Raw genomic sequence first — 19,648 nt, 5'->3', positions numbered from 1 at the left:
CTCCTGAGGAAATTTTCCCCTGCACAGGTGGTCATGAGTTCCTACAGAGAAAAAAAAAACCCAAAATTGTTAGTTTTGGATTTAACTCTTCATCCTCTCCCACATCTAAAGATATCTTTAGATAAAGAGAATAAGCTAACATACACTCAGGGCAGGCAATTCAATACCATACAAATACATACATATTTGGCAGTTATGAGAAGGGCTCTTGTTTAGGGCTACAATGGGCCCTACCACAGACAAATTGGAGAGCAAGGCTTTGCTAACTGGAATGCTTTATCAAGATGGAAAATTTTCAAGATTCTAGTCATCTGCTCTCTTATAACAGTTTAGTTTGGAAATACCAATGACCAGTTCCCTCAAGCCACATACTAGGGTATGAGTGACCTTAAGCACTTGAGCCTCCATGGGCCCATCTTTAAAATGAGGGATTGAATTAGATGCTCTATAAGGTTTCTTCCATTGTCAGTATAGAACATGATAGAAATTTATAGAATGAAATGGAAATAACGGAATTCTTCCATGCCATTATGACTTTCTAAAGCTACAATTTGATCTGTCTCCATAACTCTAGTTCTAACTCATCAATAGCCTACTAGAAATCCCCACCTAAATACAACCATATGATACACTGAATAAAGAACTAGACTTGTGTTCAAATCCTGCTTAAATACTTATCAGCTTAGTGTCCCCAGACAAATCATTTAACCCCTATTTGTCTCAGTATCTTCATCTGGTTGAATGGGCATAATAATAGCACCTACCCCATAGAATTTTTTGTTAGGACCTAATAAAAACAACATAGTTATTTCTGAGTACCTTGAGATCTACTCCCTACCCACTCCCCCCTCTTCTCACAGATCATTTAAGTTCTGTGGTCTTCAAATCTCTCCTCTGTAAAGTAAGGGACACTGAGAAGGAATTAGAAGACTTTCCAATACCCTTTCTGGTTCCAAATCCCAAAAAGAGGTGACTTGGAGCCATTTCTGGTGTTATCATCACAAAATGGAACACAGGGGGAACAGAGTAGACATGATGATATTTGACTCTCACTTCCTGTCATTAATCCATCTCATCACTCTTCATAATAGAATTTTCCAAAATTAAAATGAAAGATTAGATTAGTAGCGATAAAATAGAGATATTATAGACAAAATAAATAGATATAAATGAAGATAGAGATATACAGGATAGATATGATAGGAATAGACTAGATAGATCAGGAGCAGGGAATGTCCAGCCTGCAGGGTGCATAGGACTCATGAAACCATTTGGTCTGGCATTACTATGGCAACTGTAGATGGGACTCAAAATTCAATAAATTCTTGGAACTTTTAGGGGGTAGATTAATTAAATATTTGACCAAAAATACCAGGCTAGTTTTTAAGTTGATAATTTTATTTGGTCCATAAATGTTGTTATAAATATCCAAATAAACCTTGGCAGGAAATATAGATAGATCTAATATAGATAGAGATATAGATAGATGATAGAGATAGATAAATAAATAGATTTGGGCCCAAGTAGAAACTTATCTAAAGAGTAATAATGAGGAAACAAGAAGAGACAAAAGAAGATAGAGATAGATATAGCCAAGACAAATAGACAATAGGTATGGAGATGACAGAGATAGACTAGATAGACAAATACAGATAGATAATAAAAATAGACAATCAATAAATTGATACAGATAGATGATATAGATAAATGGACTATATAGATACAGAGAGAGATTATTGAAATAAACAAGGGATAGAGATGATAGAATAAACAGATAGATGATACAGATGGAGATGATAGAGACTAGATATAGAGACATAGACAAGATAGATTGATACAGAAACAGATTATAGAGATAGATAGATGATAGATAGATATAGATATAGATACAGATACAGATACAGATACATATAGATAGATTAGATATAGATATAAATATATAGATAGATAGATAGACAGATAGACAAATAGATAGAAAGACAGACACATAGGCACATAGAAAGAGCATATGTTCACAGGCACTGTGCTAAGCAACAAGATACAATTGCATTGAAGGAGACCACATCATCAACCTCTCCTCCTCTGTCCCCCTTTCCTTTCCTGCTCCCAACTTTTCTTCAATCTCCACATTCCAGGCAGGGGAAATAGAGTTTGATCTCCATTCCAATGTAGGAATTCCAAGAATAAGAGTTGCCAAAAGAGAAGCAGTATCTTAAGAGAATCACAAAACGTACACAAAGTCTTCACATCTGTGGCATAGGTTAACTTTACAAGTGCACAAAGAAAATGAGCTTTTCTGATGTTTGCCCTTCATTCTCGAAGACCATGACATCAGGGAGGTTATGCCTTGACAAGCACATGAATTGGATTTGAGTGAAAGGGCTGTGCTAAGTCACCAACCTCACTTTCTCTGCCAGAGTCATCTGGTTCCAGATATGAATCAGTATGACTGGAGATGGTCCTGGATGCAAGGCAATTGGGGTTAAGTGACTGGCCCATGTTAGTATCAATGTCTGAGGCCACGATTTGAACTCCTGTCCTACTGACTACAAGGCTAGTGCTCTCTCCACTGTACCACCTAGCTACCCCAAACCTAAGTTGAACTTTTCTATTTGAAAATAGGAAGCAATAAGGCTTCTGCTGCTGCCAGGGAACTTTGAGGTGCTCCCCTGAGCCATTCCAAACTTCCAGACATTCAGACTCAAGGCTTCTGATATAATGCTTTAGATTTATTCCAAACAATTTCTCTGAAGTTCAGGCTAGTTTACTTACATCTCATTGATCCTTGTAACTTGTCTGTGAGGTAGGCAGACAGGTATTATCTATTTATCACTGCATTTTCTCTAGGGAGAAAAGTGAGAATTAAAGAGGCATTCAGCACTTTTGTCTTGTCTTGATAAGACTCGTCTCCCGCATCTCTCCCACATTAGAAGTACAGAGGCTATTCCTAAGCCAGTCCCATCACTGATAAACAGGGAGCTTTGGTCAGGTCTCCCTTCTTAGGTGGCATATTGGACCCTCCTACATCCAGGGGCTCACTATATTGAGGCTGGACATAATGCAGATATCCAATGACATCACCCCACTACAACTTGCAAACTCCCAGACTCAAGTGTTTCCCTCTCCCTCTCCCCCACAAGGACTTACAGGAATGAGCCATCACCACCAGCTCCCATCAGGGGTTGTACAAGTGAGAAAAGGTACTCATAGAAGCAGAAAGAAACAGTAATGGTAGCGATCATCTAGTCCAAGACCTTGTTTTCCAGATGAGGAAACCAAGTCCCAATATCACACACCTACAAAAGATCAGGATTATGTCTATAAACCAGGTCTCCTCAGCCCTAGCACCTGCTTCTACAGAATATTGCCATTCCACAAAAACCCTTGCAATAGAATTCTTAGAGTAGATCCAGACAGATAGAGAGGATCACAGTAGGACTTTCTTAAGTAAGTCGCTCATAAGGTCTTTTGTAGAGTTTAGTTATTCAAATCCATTCAACAAATACTTAAGCCAAATACTTGCCATTTCTTAGGCAGAGGGGCTAGGGCTAAGGAAGGATGTAAGTAAAAACAAAAGCAGAACTTGTCTTCAAAGAGTTTGTATTCTACAAGGGAAAACAGAAAATAAATACATATATGCCTAAACCTATACAATATTTACATATATATATATACTATATATATATGTTTGTGTGTGTGTGTGTGTGTGTGTGTGTGTATAAGAATAATGCCAAATTAACTGAAGAGAAAGATCACTAACAATTGAGAGAAAACCAGGAAGTCTTTGAAGAGGTATCGAGCATTAAAGGAAGACAAAAAAGATACTGAAAGGGCGGCTAGGTGGTGCAGTGGATAAACTGGCCCTGGAGTCAGGAGTATCTGGGTTCAAATCCGGTCTCAGACACTTAATAATTACCTAGCTGTGTGGCCTTGGGCAAGCCACTCAATCCCATTTACCTTGCAAAAACCTCAAGAGTGGGAAACAATTCATAAAAAATTCACAAAGTTAAGAGTATGACATACCAAGCATGATTGCTGGTCTTTTTAAGGTGAGTCATGGAATTCATAGATCAGAAAGGCAAGTTAACGTCAGATAAGGTTAATCCTAAAATTCCTAAGATGTCTGCATTTTCTCCTAAGTAATGGGAAGAGCTTTGGGTCAAGGAAATCATAAGGTCACTTGTGCATCCCAGGAAGGTTATTTGGACATCTGGGTGCAATATGGATTATTCTGGTGAGAGACTAGAAGACCAATTGAGAAGTTGATGCAATGACCCAGGTGAGAGTTAAAGAGGGTCTAAACAAGACTGGGGGGTTGTGTGAGGAAAGATAATTCCCTCTTTAAAGAAACAGATGGAGGAGGTCATACAGAGTTAGAATGGACAAGACTTGGCAGACAACTGGTTATGAGAGCTAAGGAAGATGAGAACTTTTTTTTAATTAGGCATGAATGAATAAATGATTTGAGCTGAATGACTGGATGGAATGTCTTTATTTATTTATTTATCTTCAATGTCACATGATAAATTTGCTTTTTTTTTAGGGAACTGCTCTTAGAAGCAACGCATTAAATCATCTTCTAGGGCACAGAGGGAACAGACACTTATGAATATCATGGGCTTTTTTGAAACATTGGAAGTATATTATTATTGTCATGTCTGACTCCTTTATGATCCCATTTGGGATTTTCTTGGCAAAGACATGGGAATGGTTTTGCCATTTACTTCTCCAGCTCATTTTACAGATGAGGAAACTGAGGCAAACAGAGTTTAAGTGATTTGCCTATGGTCACACAGATGATGATGATGTTTGTCCTTCTTTCTTGATGACCACAACACCAGGGAAGTAGCGTCATGACAAGCACATGAATTGGATTGGGTGGGGGGGAGAGCTATGCTAAGTCACCAGCCTTACTTTCTCCTCCAGAGTCATTTGGGTCCAATGGTCAGATATGAATCAGGAAAACCAGAGATGATCAGGGTTAAATGACTTTCCCCAAGGTCAAACAGATAGTAAAAGTCAAGTGTCTGAGGCTGGATTCAAATTTCCATCCTCCTGACGCCAGGGTCAGTGCTCTACCCACTGCACCACCTAGTTACCACCTATCTAACATAGTTTTCAATTTAATCTGTTTTATTCACATTTTCTTCCATCATTTTCTTAAGTCTAGACAATCAACAAAGCAGTTTTATTTGCAATGTTTGCCTATTTCTGAGATATAACTTGCTCACATGGGAAAATGTTAAAATACCCATTCTCAGGTCACCCCCTGATTATAACCTATAGGAGAGGATCCTACGATCATAATCTTGGCCTTAGGTAACTAGAATAGGCAAATATGACCCACACAGTGAAGAACAGTCCCAGTCCAGTCAGTAAATAAACATTTATTAAGCTCCTATTCTCTTCAAGGTATTGTGCTTAACATTAAGAATAAAAGCAAAGATAATCAAGGAAATTTCTTCCCTAGAGGAATTTATAATTTAATGGGGGGAGGGGGACAAACAAACTATATACAGGATAAATTGTAATAAATAGAATGAAAAATTAAGGGGGATTGGGAAACGATCTTTATAGAAGTTGACATTTTATTGGTGACTTAATGGAAGCCAAAGAAAGTCAATTGATGAGGAGGGAAAACATTGTGGGGGGGAAGAGAAGTAACCAGTAAAAACAACTGGAGTTGGCAGATAACTTTGCTGGAAAACTGACTGCAATTCCATTAGAAACACTTTGACCTTCTCCTTCCAAGACAAAGGGCAAATTCAAGAGCTTTGTGGCTCTGGTCCTTGACCTTGTCCCCCTTCCCAAAAAAGGAATGGAAGAAGAAGTGGAAGATACCACTGAATTTCCACCAGTTTCATTCAGACATCTCCCTGGCCCAATAAACTGAAGTTCTATAGGGGGGAAAAAAGGGGGAGGGGAGAGTCATTTTGTAGTGTGGGAAACCACATCATTCAAGTCTGCAACCTTGTCAATGGCCCACTGAATTCCAGCCAAGACATGACTTTAGTAAGATAAACTTGGGGTTTTGTTATTGTGATAAGAGCCCAGAAGATCTCATAAGGCCATTTCATTAGATTCAAATATTTTTCTGAACACATTTCATTTATACCTGTTGCCTTACAGCAGACTGCCTTGCTCTTTGATTAGATTCTGAATGTGCATGTCTTGCCTCTCCAACAAGGACTATAAACTCCATGAAAATAGCTCCAACACAGGGCAAAGTCCATTGCTGTCATTCAGGAAACAAATCTTGCTGACAGGTTCCCTATGCTGGGAAATATTCCCATATTCCCCTGATGAGATCCTGCTTATCCTTCTGGGTGCAACTCAAATGTCCTCTTCTCTATGAAATGTTACAGACAGGGAAGAAATTCTCTGTCCTTGATCAAAATTCTCATGAAACTCTTTTCAATTATCTCTCAGGTGTATGCATAATTATATTTTGTATTATAGCTATAACATCGTCATCTTATTTCTAGTCTAGTGACTATCCTTAAGAACAGATACTACATCTTAATTATCTCAGTAGCTAGATATTACCTGACATAATGCTCCATGTGTAATAAGGATTCAACAATTATTTGGCAAATAATTAAATGAATGAATGGATTGGCTAATTCGTGCCTTTTTCTAATTAAATCCATGCTATCACTCAATCAGCCAACTAGCATTTCTTAAGAGCTTTCTATGTGGCTGGCATTCTGCAAAGCTCTGGTGATAACAGTACAAAGAATGAAATAATTCCTACTCAATAATAGATTACATTCTAATGGGAAAGACAATAATACATAAATAGATAGATAGATGGTAGATAGATAGATGATAGATAGATAGATAGATAGACAGATAGACAGACAGATAGATAGAAAGATATAGGTAGATAGATCTTAATGAGTAGGTAGATGAATGATAGATATGTACATATAGTATCATGAATATAAGGTGAATAATACAATAAAAATACAAAAAATACAAAGTAATATATGACTGTCTTGAATCTTCATCTCTTATCGTAACCACTAGACAGACTGCTACTTTATGTTATGTTGTGTCTGATTCAGACACACCAAAAAATGTTTTTTAGAGATGCACTTGGCTTTGTTTAGCACACAGTTAAAATTATTAAAAGAAAGGGAGGAAAATTACGTCTAATCTCTTATATTTTTTAATGTATGAAGGGCTTTTTCCTCACAAGTCATAAAGCTGTTGTTGCTTTGAAAAGGAAAGAAGGAAGGAAGGAAGGAAGGAAGGAAGGAAGGAAGGAAGGAAGGAAGGAAGGAAGGAAGGAAGGAAGGAAGGAAGGAAGGAGGAAGGAAGGAAATAAAATGTCCTGTAGATGTGGTAGGGTTGAGTTTGCTATGAAAAGCCATGTACACTGATAATAATGACAAACTGAAGGTGAAACTAATGACCACACAATATCTATTTCTCAGACTGATAAGGATAAAAGATAAGACAAGTAACAGAGGAACTTGCTGGGTGATCAGTAAACAAATGTTTACTGCAGATGCAAATATTGGGTGCAAAAGAATGGTTCCTACTCTACTTAACTCTGCCCGGCTCTTCTTCATAGCTAGGATCTTGGATTTGGTCCTCAATGACTCCTTGGAGTTTAACTACTCTACCATCCACACTCTATGAAGGAGGAAACTGGGGCCCAATGAGATTAAGTGGCCTAAAGTCAAACAGAAATAGTAAATGGCAAAGCCAAACATCTCCCTCATGTCCTCTGACCCCAAATCTAGCATACTGCATCACACAAATCTTATGTAAGTAAATCCTACAGATTCATGAACCAAGCCCCAATATGAATGAATGGACTTCCTCTTAATTGCGTCATGACAGCGTGTAACCATCATCAAAAAAAAAAATGACCACAAAACATATTTAGGGAATTCTTTCTATATGGAAAGCATTAGACATATGTAAATGGAAATATCATTGCCGCCATCAAGCAAGCAATAAGCACTTGGATGCCTACTAAGCACTGGGCATTCAAAGAAAGGGGAAAAACTTCCTCCTCTCAAGATGTTTACATTCTAATGGGGGAGGTAGAATAGAAACAACTATTTATAAATAAGATGTACAAGGTAAATTGCAACTAGTCTCAGAGGGAAAGCACTAAGATTAAGAAGGCATCCAGACTAGGACTAAATTGACAAGTTCTTTTAAAAAAACATTAATGCTACTTTTTATTAACATCTAGGTATTAAGAATAAACATCTCTGATATGGCTTTTTTATGGGGAGGCGAAACAGCAAGGCAGAAGAAAAGGAGTAGGCACTGCTCTGAGGACCAAGATGGAACCTGAGGGAATTGATTGGACAACATAGAGCCAAAGTGACAGTTTGTGACATCAGCAGTTCCACAAAAAAGTTTCATGAATCCATGTTCCAAGAATCAGTTATCCAGGAGAAACCAATAGATTACAATTTCATGTTTTAGGCCTTTTGTAATACATTCTCATAAATCTTGTGTTTAATTGTCTCATATTTAGCAAAAATTAATAATTATTCTATGTCCAATCTATCTAGTACCTGAAAAATTTTTCTAATACCTGGATATGAACCAGATTTCTTTCAATGACTTTCCCATGGGTTATGGGGTGAGACCATAAAGAATTACTAAAAATAATCTTGTCCATCTCTATAGAGTCCAGACTCCCACAAGATGGAACCACTGTATTACAAATATCCCCATTTTTTCAGATAAGGAAACTAAATCTGAGAAAGTAGCTATCTGAGGCTGGATTGGAATCCAAGCATACTTTGTCCCTGACATCATAACTACCTTTCTTTCTTGTGTAAGAAAAAAAAATTCCCCAACTCTCTCTACTCTTATACTTCTCTTAGATCATTACTCTCCAGAATTATGTTTGCCCAACAAATGCTCATCTTGGGTTATGTCTATGTGGCATTAACGTGCTTTGGGGATTGGTGTAGTCCATATTTAGCCCACCTTGCCTTGAGAAGAGAACATATAAATCAAGTAGTAGGTATGCCCCCAACACATGGATTGGATGAGGTTGCCCAGGCAATGCCTACTTCTGACATCACAGAGGAAAGAAGTCCCCAGACAGCAATCTCTGTTTAACCTCAGTCTTTGCCTCAAGTTCCTTTATCTTTCCTTTGCCAACTTTTCTGGAGTCCTTGGGGCTCCTGTAGGCCTCACAGAGCTCTGTGTTAGCTTAGGAAAAGAGTTCCTTTCTTTTTGGAGTTGTCGTTATCTCCATTTCTTTTTTTCTATCATCCTCTTTGACAAAAGATGTTTCTGAAAGGAACAGGGTCCTCGGCTCATCAGAACTTCCATGCTTCCTCTCAAATGTGGTGGCCCCTTTAGCAATTAACATTTTTTATCTTCTTCATAGTGATACCTGCTCCTGTGCCCTACAATAGAGGGACATTAAAAACTGCAGAGTATTAAGAGGGGACCCACAAAAAGAGCAAACCCATGTGAAAAAGTAACAAATCAGAAAGTAAATTCTGTGTCTCAGTTTCCTCATCTGTGAAATGAGAAAGCTGAACTGGATTAACTGTAAGGTTATTCTCAGTTTTAATATTGTAAGTCTATGAAATTATTAAGCTCAGTGAAGAATAAAAAACTGAGAGAAAATTTATTTAGCCTTCCAGTAGAGGAGAGTTTTCCATAGGATTTAAATCAGGGGAAAGGACTAGGAAGAGTTCTCACCTATAGATAACCTATAGATAGAGAGGAAGATGAGAGGGAAAGGGGAAAACTGTCTTTCACTTGGTATCCCAGAAATGAAAAAGCAAAAGGACTTTGATTTGAATCCTAAGTTATCCATTTATCAGACATATGACCTAAGGCAAAATATTTCAGTTCTCCAGACCTCAGTCCCCTCATCTGTAAAATGAGGGCTTTGGATTGCACAGCCTCTGAGGTTCCTTCTATCTCTAGGTGATTTAATGGACCAAGCATTGAGTTCAGTGCTGAATGTCTAAGGCCAGTATTATCACTCAGTCTTGTGATTTTAAGTTGATAAAATGAAAATCCAAATCTGGTTGAACCATAGCTACCTTTACATAGTCTTTTAATGTTTAGAAAGTGCTCTACAAATATTATCCTATTTTATTTTCATGACAACCTTAGTAGGTAGATACTAGTCTTATCCCCTTTACATAAAGAAGAAAATCGAGGAAGACGGAGGATAAGTGATTTCTGTTACCCAGTGGTAAGTATTTAGGGTCAGATTTGCACTCAGGTCTTCCTAACTCCAGATCAAGGGCTCTAGATTACACCCTCTACCTCCAATTCTAGCACCAATTGCATCAAAGAGTCACCAGAGTTTTCAATGATGTCAGACCTCAATGAGATAAAATTTCGCATCACTTCCCAGAAGGGCAACATTCCTATAAAGATAGAAAGAGTGGGGATGCAGAGACAGTATCTACCACTAGTGACTCAACTCCGAGCTCTGCTCAAGAAATGAGCAGGTAGAATGAAGCCCAGTCAAAGTTGGGTCAGCAATTAGGAAATAAGTAGGTTCAGGAGAAAGCCATAGAAAAGTCAAGAAAACAGAAATGGGAAGATTTACATGGAGACAGGGCCAGGAAGGAGATGCCCTGGACCATATTCAACCTATTCCTATTCAAGGTCAGAATTTTTAATACCAAAAACATGAGGCTGGAGAAGTTCTCATGAATAAGGAGAAGGGCAAAATGGAGACCCAGAAAACTAATACAAGGTGAGGGAAGGAGCTCACCCTTTGAAAGCGTACCATCCAATCTACTAAGCATTTATTAATTGCTTCCTATATTCAAGGCTATATAGATACTAAGACAAAATGAAATATTAGCCTTTATTCTCCTAATGGAAGTTGGTATGGTAGGAAGTAAGGGAGGGAGAATTCACATTTCAACAGAGATTATTTTAGGAAGAAAAAAGCATTAAATAAGAAGTTCAGGAAAGTCTTCTAAAAGACTTTCTAAAGACACCTTCTTTAAGGTGTCCTATGAACTGAACTTTAAAGAAAACTAAACCTCCCTCTGCAAATGCCTTCAGAGAAGATGAATAGCGGCAGCTAATGCAACAAGCATTTATGAAATGCCAACTATGTTTTTCAAAGCTTTGACCAAGGGCCCAACATACATGGACAAAAAAACGAGACAGATCCTACCCTTGAGGAGTTCCAATCTACTAAAGGATTCAGCATATACTCTAGTAAGCAATCACAAAACCAGTGGATAGCACACCAGTCAGTCAAGAGGACCCAAGTTCAAATCTGACCTCAGATACTTGACATTTGCTTTCTGTGTGACCTTGGGCAAGTCACTTAACCTTGATTGCATTGCATTCAGGGCCATCTTGAGTCTTCCTGATTCATATCTGGTCACTGCACCCAGATGACTCCAGAAGAAAAAGTGAGGTTAGTGATTTAGCACAGCCTCCCTCACTCAAATCCAATTCATGTGCTTGTCATGGCATTACCTCCCTGATGTGATCTTCTTCAAGAATGAAGGACAGGGGCAGCTAGGTGGCACAGTGGATAGAGCACCAGCCCTGGAGTCAGGAGGACTTGAGTTCAAATCTGACCTCAGACACTTAATAATTACCTAGCTATGTGGCATTGGGCATGCCACTTAACCCCATTTGCCTTGCAAAAAAAAAAAAAAGAATGAAGGACAGGGGGCAGCTAGGTGGTGCAGCGGATAAAGCACTGGCCCTAGAATCAAGAGGAACTGAGTTAAAATCCAGTCTTAGACATTTAATAATTGCCTAGCTGTGTAACTTTGGACAAGTCACTTAACCCCATTGACTTAAAATAAATTTTAAAAAATGAATGAAGGATAAACATCAGCATCAGCCACAATGTCATACCAAGGCTGAAAGATCTATGTGGGCAATGGGAAGGGGGAAGCACTCATCAAAGGAATCCTCTGAGAAATTAATCTGAGCCTTGAAGGAAGTAAGACATTCTAAGAGATTCATAAGACATGAACTTGAGGGAAAGACTTTGATAATCTCTATCACAAGTATCTTTGAACTTGTTTATCTGAGGAAAAAGTCCCTTGTAATGATGGTAGCTCTCTTCAGATGTGAAATGTGTCTCACTGAGCCCAGGATCATTATGAATATTGGTTTTATGAAAAAAAATGAAGTGGTTGAAATTTATATTTTTTCAACTTACTCAATTCAAATTCAAACACAAATGAGCCCATTAAAAAAAATCTTCCACTGGGCTTTATTTTTCAGGAATCTAAACATAAACAGCTAAAAAACAAATATTTAAAGCAGATTCTTGGAGTACTCCCCCTTTTCCAGAGTTAACTTCTTTCATTAGAATGTAAGGTCCCTGGGGCAGCTAGGTGGCGCAGTGGATAAAGCACCGGCCCTGGAGTCAGGAGGACCTGGGTTCAAATCCAGTCTCAGACACTTAATAATTAACTAGCTATGTGACCTTGGGCAAGTCACTTAACCCCATTTGCCTTGCAAAAACCTAAAAAAAAAAGAATGCAAGGTCCTGTCTAGCTTGTTTATATTTGTACCCCACCCCCCAGCAGATAAGAATTTAATTCTATCTAAAGAATTTATCTTCCAGTTATTGGGGCAATAGATATTTCCAAAAATCATTCATATAAATACTGCCTATATTCTATGTCACAGAATGTTAGAATTTTCAGGATCCTGAAAGTTCATCTAGTCATTTGATAAATGTAAAGATGTACAGCACTCTATCTAGTGGGGATTTTTTTGCTTCACAATCTAGAGAGATAAGAAAAAGATAGAGATATCTATTTATATATGGAGTAATTATATATTTGTAGACTTATTGACATGAATAATATATAAATAATTTAAAAATTAACTCGATGAATAAATAATAAATATAAAATTATATTTTATATGTATAAATGTATTTATATGTGGGTATCTATATACACATATATTAGAAACAAATGGTAGGACATATATTTCAGGCACAAATGAGTGGAGGCTGAAAATACTCTTGCCATTCTTTGAGGTTGGTACTAGTGATTCATTGTGAATAAGACAGACTTTTGTAATTATCTCAAACCACATCTCTTGAATCCTTCACTAGGGCTCTTTGCTTTCCATGACTACATCTTACATGGGATACCTGATAAGCAGCCCTGGTGAGTTTTCTTTGATCTAAACTCTCTTGCCTCATTCTTTCACCTAAAGAATCAGTGAGTAGGAAGTGGGAACTGGAAAGAACTAATTAGAAATCATTTAGGACAACCCTTAGGAGAGAACTGAGACCCAGAGAACCCAAATTCACTTGTGTTGAGGGTGAGGAAACAGGGTTTTGAATAGAATTGGAATGACTTCCCTATCACTACTCTAGAGTATGGCAATATCATCAACTCTGTCCATCTGACAATTTGAAAAGGCAAAACAATGAAGCATGATGGTGCAAAAGAAAAAGCATAAGACTGTGAGACCTGGGCTTGTGTAAGACTTCCATTTTCTATGTGACCCTAAGCAAGTCACTTTACTTCATAGTCTTTGAGTTTCCTCATTTGTAAAATGATGGTTTTTAATTAAAGGGCCTCTGAGACCCCTTCCAGTTCCAAATCCTTTTATTATATGAAAATCACTTAGTAAGCAATTTATTAAGCTCACAATCCTCTAGGCCTCAGTTTACTCAGGTAAAAAGAGGAACTGGATTAGATGATCCCAACAATCAGCTTTAACAATCTCTAAAACTATGAGGGAAGCTAAGACTATCAGTGAAACAGTATATAAAATGATGGGCCTAGAGTCAAGAATTCTCATCTTACTGTGTTCTTAGACATTTACTGCTGTGTGACCCTGGACAAGTCACTTAACCCTCTTGGTCTCCATTTCTTCATCTTTAAAATGAGCTGGAGAAGGGAAATAGCAAAACACTACATAATCTTTCTCAAGAAAACCTCAAATGAGGTCACAAAGAGCAAGACATAACTGAACAATAACAACAAAAGATTATGAGGTAATGGAAGAATCAATAGGAAAATCATTCACTTACAAATTCGAACAAATGTTTAATCCTTAATTCTGTCAATGAGCCTTAAAGAAGAACCAATTTTAATTGGAATTTGAATTTTTTTTTTAGTTTTTGCAAGGCAATGGGGTTAAGTGGCTTGCCCGAGGCCACACAGCTAGGTAATTATTATGTGTCTGAGGCCAGATTTGAACTCAGGTACTCCTGACTCCAGGACCAGTGCTCTATCCACTGCGCCACCCAGCCACCCAGGAATTTTAATTTTAAAGCATTTTTAAAAGAAGGAATTTTAATTCAGAAATGGATAAATAGTAGAGAACAGCCAGGGTTTATCCCAAGGTACCAACATGGGATTGAGAGGGTATAGGATAGTTTTCCATCCTAAAGGAGTATCCATCTTCCCCAGAGCAAGCATAATCCTTGCATTCCAGCAGTTCCTGGATTATCATTCTTAAGGTCCCAACACCATGTCTTCCTTTTCTTAGAGTCTACAATCCTCACCAAAGCCAACCATTTGTTCATAAATTCTGGATCAAGTAAGCTAATATTAGAATGCAAACTCCAAAGAGACACAGTCCAGACTCTCTAGGGAACAGACTTTCCCATCCAGGATGATAGTACTCATAGTCAGACTCTCCTGATTCACCAGCTCCCCACCACCACCATCACCACCAATAACAATCACAAGAATACCTACTACTGGTGGTATGGCCAAATAATCTCTACAATATGTAACAAGATCAGAAAGATGACTGAATTCAAAAGAGGAAGACCCTAACATAAAACACCAGCACAAATAGTAGCCATTGAAACCCACAGGTTAATGCTAATGGTTCATTTTGCCACCACCCACAAAATATTTTAAAAGATTTTAAACCAGAAAATAGAGTTTCTAGTAATCAAAGAGGGTATCATGATTACAGCACTAGATTTCGAATCAGGAAACCTAAATTGGAATTCTTTCCTTAGCTGCTTTCTAACTATAAAAGTCATTTAACCACCCTTAACCTTAATTTCCTCATCTGTAAAATGCAGATAATAAACTATCTACCTCCATGGAGTTGTTGGAGTGCTCAACTGAACTAATATATTAAAAATGTTTTCTAAACCTTAAAGGGTTATATAAATATCCACTATAGTTGTTCACACTCATGAAGGACTCTAACATTGTGGTATAACCTGATTATATGTGAAATATATGTATCCGATAAGAAAAAAATTGAAGCTAAGCTGAGAAATAGGTCATTTGGTGTACACTTCAGAAGATTTCACACGTCCTAGCATAGACTGTGATATTTGTAATGTTTTGAAGCACTGAGGGGATGAAATCATTAACTCTGCCCTTCCAGTCAAAGGCAGTTGTCTTCTGATGGCAAGGCCATGTTGATGTGAAAGTTGGTTTCAAATTATTTTTGTCTTCCGGCAGAAGAGATTGTCAGATGATTTATTGAAAGCTCAGGCAGGGCAGAGAGCCTACCTCCTTATCAGAAAGAAATGTTGTCACTCCAAGGAAAGCCCAATCAGGTTAGTCTCACATGGTTTGTTTCAATAAATTTGTACTACTTGAGGATTCTACATTGGTCATATTCCCAAGGTGCTTTTCATATTGTTCCCAATATTCAGAAACAAACCAAAATTAGATATTGAACAGACTGAAATTTTCAGAAACTCACGAAAAAAGTACATTACTCTGAGTTTAAATTAAATTAACTATTTATTGCCTACTCTCTTCCCACTGATCCAGTGTGATGAACTCTCATCCTTCAAGGCAGTTAATAATCCAGTTTTTGGATTTATAAATAGCTTCTTACTATCTTGCCTTAGTTCTAAACTTTAGTTTAGTCCTTGGTGTCCTCTTGACCTACAAAGGGTAGAAGGAATATTTTCTCCTTTTCTTACAAGAACACTAAATTTGGAGTCTAAGAAATTGGCTTCAAATCCTAACTAGACTAACTACGTGACCATGGACAAGTAAATATCTTTGAGGCATCTGGATAACACAATGGAAACAGAACTGGAGTCAGGAAGATCAGAATTTAAATCTGACCTCAGACACTAACTGTGTGACCCCCCTGGCAAGTCACTTAACCTCCTTTTGTCTCAGTAAAAAATGAGGATAATAATAGTACCTCCCAAGATGGTTATGGGGATCAAATGAGATCATGTTTTTTAAAAGCACTTAGCACATAGGAGGAGCTATACAAATGCTCATTCCTTTGTTGGCTACTCCTTCTCAGTCTTTTATTTTCTTGCTACATTTATTTGTCTTTTTGTGATTCAACTCCCATTAGTTCAATTCAATTCAGCAAGTATTTATTGAGTGCCTACTATGCGCAAAAAATATTATGGTAGGCATTTGAAATACAAAGATAATTTTTTAAAAGACCTCAGATTCAAGGAATTTGTAATCTTTGATATCTTTATTTATGACTCCCAACTTCTATGCATCCAGCCTTAGTCTCTCTCCTGACCTATAGTTCCAAATTGTCTTCTCCTTACAGGGTGTCTCAATTTAGTTGTCCTGTGGGCATCTCAAACCCAGCATGTCCCAAACTAAAGAAAACACTTAAAAATTCCTCATCCATAAAATCCTAGTTCTCTCTTGACAAATCTGTATAATTGTGGGAAAGTCACCCCTTCTCTGGCTCTCAGTTTTCTCAATCTATGGAATTCAATAGTTGGACTAAATGATCTAAATTCTCTTCCATCCTATATTTAGGATACTTTTAAACGATTTGATAAACCAGTCAATTATGCTGGAATAAGCTGAAGAAGACTGTCAGAAGAAGCTGAAGAGACTGTCAGATCTCTTGAACTTGAGAAACTCGAGTTATAGTGGGCTTAGTCCATTGAGTGTTCAACCTAAATATGACATCAGTATGGTGAGTCCCATCCCCTTCAAGCCACATTGTTTAAGGAGAAGGGAACATTGTAGGTCAAAGCTCCAATGCCAGTTAATAGTGGAATTCAGTAATTCCTGACTATATAAGATAGGAAAAACATGATTTTTTTATGTTTTTTAACTATGTTATAATCTAAAAAGTTTAGATGACAAAAAAGATTCTAAGACATTGTTTGCTCTATAAATAGTATGTCATTTGATCTTTACAGTGATCCTGTGAGGTGAGTCCTGTCATTATTCCTAGTTTAGGAAACAAGCAGATTGTGTTAAGTAACTTCCCCAGGGTCACATAGCTGGTAGACATCTGAGGTTGGATTTGAACTCAGATCTTTCTGACTCCAGGTCCCAACTTTCTAGATACCTTAGGAAGGGTATCCAGAAATAAACATGTTATAAAAAAAAGATAAATCTATTTTTAAAAAAGTCTAGATAAAATGTATGTGTTATTCTTTTTTGATTGTCAATTTCTTTCTTCCACAGAACAATTCTGAAAATGAGACTTCATTAATGAAACAGTGAGAACAATTTTTCCAGTTCTTAGGGAAAAGGACATGATCCACAGCAATGATAGCCAAAATATATTTATCTTTTTTCTATTACATTCTCCTTCCACTCAAGAAGAATGAATATATAGAATTGGTGAAAATAAACTACCCTGATCAAGAACAGAATGGAATTTTTAAATCATCTCACTATTGTGAATGAAATACAAACAATTTCCATAGGAAACCATAGAAACAGCCTCTCTGCAGTTGAATCTCTTTTTAGGACTTCATAAAACCACATAAAACCTTTTAGAGTTGAAAAGTTGAAGGAACTTAGTTATCCAGTCTATTCTCATCATCATAGAAATAAGGAAAGAATGAGAACAGGAAAAAATAGAATAAGAGCAAGAAGAACCCAAAGAAGAACAAGAACAAGAAAAACAAGAATGAGAAGAAGAATGAGGGAGGGGGAGGAGGAGGAGGAGAAGAAGAAGGTGAAGGAGGAAGAAGAGGAGGAGAAGGAAAAGAAGGAGGAGGAGGAGGAGGAGGAGGAGGAGGAGGAAGAGAAGGAATAAAGGAGGAGAAGGTGCAGGAGGAGGAGACTGTTGCCCAAGTTATAAAGTGACTTGCCCAAAATCATCCAAAACTGTGAAGCAGAAATGTTATGATCTAAGTACTTTGATAAACCCTAGAAATACAAAAAATAACAGATAAAAGCTTGATTTGGAGAGGGTGGGAGAGAAGAGACTGGTGTGCTACTTGCATCAGTTCCTGAAAACTTTAAGTCACTTTACTCTGGCACATCTATGCTAAAGAAGCATCTTTAGCATAGTGACATCTTTCTGTGGCAGCTTCCAGCCTTGATGGATCCCGATTTTCCAGGCACACTCTACTCTGGGGCCCCAAAGGAATTTGTAGCATGCTCCATACTTTGGGTTATGCCACATACCTTTTAGTGTTTCCATCGCTATTTGCTGCAGAGACATCCCCGGTATCATTTTTGCAGCCATCAGCTCAGGAATGATACCAGCCTGCCTATTATTTGTCTGTTCACTGATCCCTGACTCACCAAACTTCCACTCACCAGCCCTTTGTTACATCCCTATTGATCCTGTCCATTAGTTCACCCCTCTCATTTCATGCTACCGATTGATCTGTGTCAGAGGGAGATGAACCAAGATAACATTTCTTTCTCCCTAAGCTCTTGAAGAAAGAAAGCAAGGTCTTCTTATGTAGAGAGGAAACAACTACTTCTTCACCCCAATGCACATTCTACATATGAAAGTATATATAATGAAAAATAGATGTGTGCATGCATGCATGCATATCCATGCTCAGAATAGAAAATGAATGGAAGCAGAATATTATGTGAATTTAGTTGTCATTTTGGTATCAATTTAGTTTTGATGATTTTTCATTATTAAATTCACCTTCTCTCTCTTTTCCTTTTTTAATTAATTGTATATTTGTATGATTAAGAATTAAAATATAAGTATTTATTATTAAGGTAAGAGGTAGTAAAATAATAAGGAAACCATTCTACAGAATGATATGACATAAATAAATAGATGAGAGGAAGAGATAAAAACACATAGATGGAGAGTGTGTGAGTGAGAGAGATTCATAGATGGATATAAATGTATAGATACATAGAGAATTCGGTACAGAGAAATATACACAAATGCATAAATAGCTAGAGAGAGAAAGACACATCAATAGGAGAGAGAGAGAAGAAGAAGAAGAAGAAGAAGAAGAAGAAGAAGAAGAAGAAGAAGAAGCAGTAGTAGTAGTCTTAGGACATCTCTTCTCCAGGCTAAATTATGAGTGGAGTGGTTTGGCAACACAATAATTAGAATACTGGACCCGAAGCCAGGAAGTATTATCTTCCTGAATACAAATCTGGCCTCAGATACTAACTAGTGTTACTCTGGGCAAGTCACTTTATCCTGATTGCCTCAGTTTTCTCATCTGTAAAATGAGTTGGAAAAGGAAATGGTTAAACTACTCCAAGAAAATCCCAACTCTGTCATGAAGAGTCAAATATGACTAGAAAATGCCTGAAAATGTCCTGTTTCATCTGTAATCACACCTTTCAGACCCTGAACAAATCACTTTACTCTTCTTAGGCCTCAGTTTCTTCACCATGGTAGAATGAAAGAGACTTCAATATAAAGTCAGAAAATATGAAATTAAAACCCTAATTCTAACAGTGACTAGTTAAGTCACTTAACCCCTCTGAACCTCAGTTTGGTATAGTTGAGAGAACAATGAATTTGAAGTCAAAAGATC

This window comes from Macrotis lagotis, chromosome 2, assembly GCF_037893015.1.
Source record: "Macrotis lagotis isolate mMagLag1 chromosome 2, bilby.v1.9.chrom.fasta, whole genome shotgun sequence".
Classification (NCBI taxonomy): Eukaryota; Metazoa; Chordata; class Mammalia; order Peramelemorphia; family Peramelidae; genus Macrotis; species Macrotis lagotis.
Note: the sequence above shows the minus strand (reverse complement) of the source record.